Consider the following 6,000-nt stretch of genomic DNA (forward strand, 5'->3'; position numbering starts at 1 on the left):
AATCTTTCAATCACTTTCAATACTATCAATCATGGCATCCTTCTGGACTGGCTTCAGAGTTTTGTTGTGACCCAGGCCCAAGTAGGTAATAGGAAACTCAGTCAGTGTAAAAACAAACAAACTTTATTCGAACAGCTGAGAATTACTTCATTCTCAGCGTAGTTCAACTAAATTAAAGCAAATTCCTCCCAACACAATTCCTCAGTCCTATCACCAACCTTGGTCCAATTAGGCAAACTGCCAAAGGCCTTTCTTAGCAAAAGTTCAGAAGACACCGATACAAAATAAATTCAACAAGATGAAGATATCAATGTTGTTTTCCGGCAAAGAGCCCAAATGCCATTGCTGGTCTTTTAAACCTGATGGGAGGGGCCAATCATCTCTTGGCCCTACTCTCGAGTCATCCTCTATGCTTGAACTACTCTTGCCTTCTGCCAACTCTTCTCATGCGTGCATTAGGAACAGGCTCCTCCTGTTCCTCTGCCTCACTGCTGTCAGTCTCTCGAGGCTCTGGAGTCCGCACCTCACTCCCCAATGTCCCTGGCCTCACCTCAGCCTCCAACGCAGAGCCCTCATCTGGGCATTCCCCAGCCTCCAGGACTGGCCCACGCTCTTCCTCAGCCTCATCGCTGTCCGACTCCGTTGCCAGCTCCGCAGGCTGCTGGTGAACCACAACAAGTTTGAGAAATTACAGTGATTTTCTCCTTACATTCCCAGTAAGGCCAGAGCATGCATAAAAAATGGGGTGTCTCAAGTAAGATGCTTCAGAATGCCTTATAGCCCAGGGGTCTCCAACCTTGGTCCCTTTAAGACTTGTGGACTTCAACTCCCAGAGTCCCTCAGCCAGCAAAGCTGGCTGAGGAACTCTGGGAGTTGAAATCCACAAGTCTTAAAGGGACCAAGGTTGGAGACCCCTGTTATAGCCTAACCCGAGTTCGTCTATCTTCCTTTATGATTTTAGGCTACAACTACTTCATGTGAAATGTTGCTTCTTTGGAAGGACAATTCCTGATAAGTAGCAGCATGAAACTTGGTACCAGAGAACAAATCCATACCTGGGTTCTGAAGAAGCCCTTTCTCATGATGCCCACCTTAACAGTAGCACCTAAGTCAAATCAGCCTAGAGCTGGAAGGGACCCTGGAGGTCTTCTAGTCCAACCCCCTGCTATATAACAGGAGACCCTGGCCCAGTGATGGGTTGCCCCTGGTTTGGACCAGTTCACAAGACCTGGTAGTAAAACTGGTGGGAGGCTCCACCCACTGACCCAATGTCATCATAGGTGATCTGCGCATGCACAGAAGCTTCTGCCCTGCCCTATACCATTTCAGCCAAGTGACTGTCCAGTCTGTACTTAAAAACCTCCAGTGATGAAGCACCCACAATTTCTGAAAGCCAGCTGTTCCACTGATTAAATGTTCTCACTTAGGAAGCTTCTGCTTAGTTCCAGGTTGCTTCTCTCCTTGAATAGTTTCCATCTATTGCTTCTTGTCCTGTCCTCTGGTGCTATGAAAAATAAGTTGATCCCCTCCTTTTTGTGGCAGTCTCTGAAATACTGGAATACTGCTTATCATTTCCCCCTCAGTCCTTCTTTTTTGTAGATCAGTGGTTCTCAACCTTTATAGTGCTGCGACCCCTTTAATACAATTCCCCACGATGTGGCGACCCCCTTAATATAATTCCCCATGATGTGGCGATCCCAACCGTAAAATTATTTTCGTTTTGAATTTATCGCGCCTGAAGCCATATTGGCTAGCGATCTGAACTGCTTGCGATTGCCTTGAGGACGGAGGCATTAAAGCGGAGACTCCTCCCCTATTAAATTTATCGCGCCTGAAGCCAGATTAGGCTCACGATTGGGAGTGATTGCAGCTGGCTTGAGAGGGAGACATCAGAGCAAAGATTTCTCTCTTTTTTAATTCATCACGCCTGAAGCCGAATTCGGCTAGCGATTTGAAGAGCTTGCAGCTGGCTTGTGGAGTCAACCATTGGAGCACGATTCTTTGACTTGCAAGTATACTTCCCATATTTCTAATGGTCTTAGGCGACCCCTGGCAAATTGTCATTTGACCCCCAACAGGGTCGCGACCCACAGGTTGAGAACCACTGCTGTAGATTATCTAAACCCAAATCCTGCAACCATTTTCATTTGTTTTCGTCTCCAGGCTTTTAATCATCTTAGTTGCTCTTCTCTGCAGTTTTTCCAGTCTCAACATCTTTTTTATAATGTGGTGACCAAAACCGGATGCAGTATTCAAGGTCTTACTAACTAAGGTTTTATAAAGCAGTACTAATAAATAAATAAATCAATAAATCACTAGAGATGTGTTATGTTCCTTCTTGCTTCAAACGCTCTACCATCATCCCAGTGCCGAAGAAGCCCACCATCAAGGAACTGAATGACTACAGACCAGTTGCTTTAACATCTGTAGTCATGAAAACCTTTGAAAGGCTAGTGCTTTCCTACCTGAAAACCATCACGGATCCGCTGTTAGACCCCTTGCAATTTGCATACCGAGCAAATAGATCAACAGATGATGCTGTTAATATGGCTCTGCACTATATCCTACAACATCTTGAGTCTCCAAAGACCTATGCAAGGGTCCTTTTTGTAGACTTTAGTTCAGCATTCAATACCATCATTCCAGACATTCTTCTAACTAAGCTAAACCAGCTACAGGTACCGGAACAGACTTGTAAGTGGATCACAAGCTTCCTAACAAACAGGAAGCAGCAGGTGAAGCTAAGCAAGATCACATCAAATACCTGTACAATTAGCACAGGGGCCCCCCAAGGCTGTGTGCTCTCCCCACTTCTCTTCTCTCTGTATACCAATGACTGCATCTCCAATGATCCATCTGTTAAGCTACTGAAGTTCGCAGATGACACAACAGTGATTGGTCTCATTCGAGACAATGACGAATCTGCATATAGACAAGAGGTCGAATGACTAGCCTTGTGGTGCAACCAAAACAATCTGGAACTGAACACACTCAAAACCGTAGAAATGGTGGTAGACTTTAGGAGAAACCCTTCCATACTTCCACCTCTCACAATACTTGACAACACAGTATCAACAGTAGAAACCTTCAAATTTCTGGGTTCTATCATATTGCAAGATCTCAAATGGACAGCTAACATCAAAAACATCATTAAAAAAGGACAACAAAGAATGTTCTTTCTGCGACAACTCAGTAAGCTCAAACTGCCCAAGGAGCTGCTGATCCAGTTCTACAGAGGAATTATTGAGTCTGTCATTTGCACCTCTATAACTGTCTGGTTCGGTTCTGCAACCCAACAAGAAAAACACAGACTTCAGAGGATAATTAGAACTGCAGAAAAAATAATTGCTACCAACCTGCCTTCCATTGAGGACCTGTATACTGCACGAATCAAGAAGAGGGCCGTGAAAATATTTGCAGATCCCTCGCATCCTGGACATAAACTGTTTCAACTCCTACCCTCAAAACGACGCTATAGAGCACTGCACACCAGAACAACTAGACACAAGAACAGTTTTTTCCCAAAGGCCATCACTCTGCTAAACAAATAATTCCCTCAACACTGTCAGACTATTTACTGAATCTGCACTACTATTAATCGTTTCATAGTTCCCATCACCAATCTCTTTCCACTTATGATTATATGACTATAACTTGTTGCTGGCAATCCTTATGATTTATATTGATATATTGACCATCAATTGTGTTGTAAATGTTGTACCTTGATGAACGTATCTTTTCTTTTATGTACACTGAGAGCATATGCACCAAGACAAATTCCTTGTGTGTCCAATCACACTTGGCCAATAAAATTCTATTCTATTCTATTCTATTCTATTCTATTCTATTCTATTCTATTCTATTCTATTCTATTCTATTCTATTCTATTCTATTCTAATATGTCACGTGATTTTGATTCTATGCCTCTGTTTATACAACCAAGGACTGTATTGGTCAACTGCAAAATGGGTGGGGAAGACAACAATGGGCCTCTGTGGCTCAGACTGCTAAGACAGTCTGTTATTAACACAGCTGCTTGCAATTACTGCAGGTTCTAGTCCCACCAGGCCCAAGGTTGACTCAGCCTTCCATCCTTTATAAGGTAGGTAAAATGAGGACCCAGATTGTTGGGGGCAATAAGTTGACTTTGTATATAAATATACAAATAGGATGAAGACTATTGCTAACATAGTGTAAGCCGCCCTGAGTCTTCGGAGAAGGGCGGGATATAAATGCAAACAACAACAACAACAACAACATATGTCTGCTCATCTGTCTGCCTTCTTCCATTTGTCTTTTGCTGAAGAACATTTCACATAGAAGTCAGTTGGCTGTAGGCTAGGTTTATGTGCTGTGCTAAGACATAACATAGACTGGCTTAGCAGGCTGTATGAACCTCGTCCTTATTTGGCTCCTACAGAGACAAGGACAAACATGGCTAAAAATTGTATTATTGCAATCCAGGAATTTTTTATTTTTTTTACATTTATATCCCGCCCTTCTCCGAAGACTCAGGGCGGCTTACATTGTTATGTAAGCCATAACATTATGAAACATTATGTTAACATAACATTATGAAATGTTAGCCATACTATTTCCTGGCAGGTGGGAATGGTAGTTTAGAATTTATACCCAGTCGGTAATGAAGTTCTTTGTACTCTTTTGTAGTTCCAGTTTCTTTGAAAAGGAACATTGTGTTTCCTCTTGTGTCTGTTGATTGATGTTGGTTAGAATTTCCATATTCCTCCTCTACTATTGTTGTGGCCGGCCAGCCGCCAGCAGAGCTTATGGCAGACTCAGACAATGAGCAGGTTGGGGAGGAACTTGGGCCAGTTCTGGAGTCTGGGGAAGGCTCTGATGGTGTTGTGTCTTGCCCGCCCTCAGAGCAGCCGGGGCCTTCTTATCTGCTCCCGAACACGGAGGAATGTATGCCTCCCGGCCCCAGTCCTGGCTCCATGCCCAGACAAACTGCAGAAGAAGGAGCACCTCCCTGCCCCAGCCCTGACTCCATGCCCAGGCAAACGGAGCAGCTAGACCCCTCCCCCTCCTCCACAGCATGTGAGCCTGAGGAGGGTTTATTACCAACAGCTGATTGGAGTGATCCTCGCATCAGAAGATTGGATAGGCGGAGGCAACAGAAGGAAGGGAGGGGCAGGCCTTAATGAGTGCTGAGTCATGGAGCCACACCCCATGGCCTATATAAAGGATCTGCTTTCTGGCAGTCTCTGAGTCAGGCAAAAGTCGAACTTATCTTGCTGAAGTCACTTACTGGTCTCCTGCCTGCTCTGAGGACTTTGCTAGGACTTTGGGCAGAGCTGCAGAGGCAAGCCTGATTCGGATTTCCCTGACCCGGCCGTCAGCGGAGGAGTGGGACACGACAGATGGATGCTCTGCATCAGATGCAGAGATAGAGCCAGGACCGTCCGACATTTCCCAGCCACTGGAGAGGTAGCTGCCTTTGGAAGCTGATATGAGTGAGGAGGAAGAATAGCTGAGGACTGTTCCAGATGCACGTATGCGCAGGGCAGTTAGGAGAGGTGAGCAACGGAGGACAAGACGTCAACTTGGGAAGCAAAGCACACATGGATGCTGAATGGCCCCTCCGTGGCTGGGAAATAAATAGAAGGAAAAGGGAATGGTTGTCGTTTGAGACAACAATTCATATTTCTGGAGATTTTGCTCATTGTGTTTCGTGCATCAAAGACTGCTTGCCAGAACTGAATTTGTAGCCTTTTGGCTGGGAGCTCACGGCCTGGCCTTGCAATTATTGCAAGGAACTGATAAGGTCTGCTGCTGCTGTTAACTCCTTGCAGGACTCTTTCCTGGACTTTTTGGTGGGTAAATGCAATTAATTCACAAAAGGTAAATAAAGAGGGGTTTTTTTGTGACAAGGAGTCTGTTTCTTGCTTCTGCTAAGGCTGGGTCAGAACAACTACCCTGATAAGTACCTGAAGGCAGGCCAGAATCCCTCAGCCACTAATTGAACTCTAACATACATTT

Source organism: Ahaetulla prasina, chromosome 1 (genome assembly GCF_028640845.1).
Source record: "Ahaetulla prasina isolate Xishuangbanna chromosome 1, ASM2864084v1, whole genome shotgun sequence".
Classification (NCBI taxonomy): domain Eukaryota; kingdom Metazoa; phylum Chordata; class Lepidosauria; order Squamata; family Colubridae; genus Ahaetulla; species Ahaetulla prasina.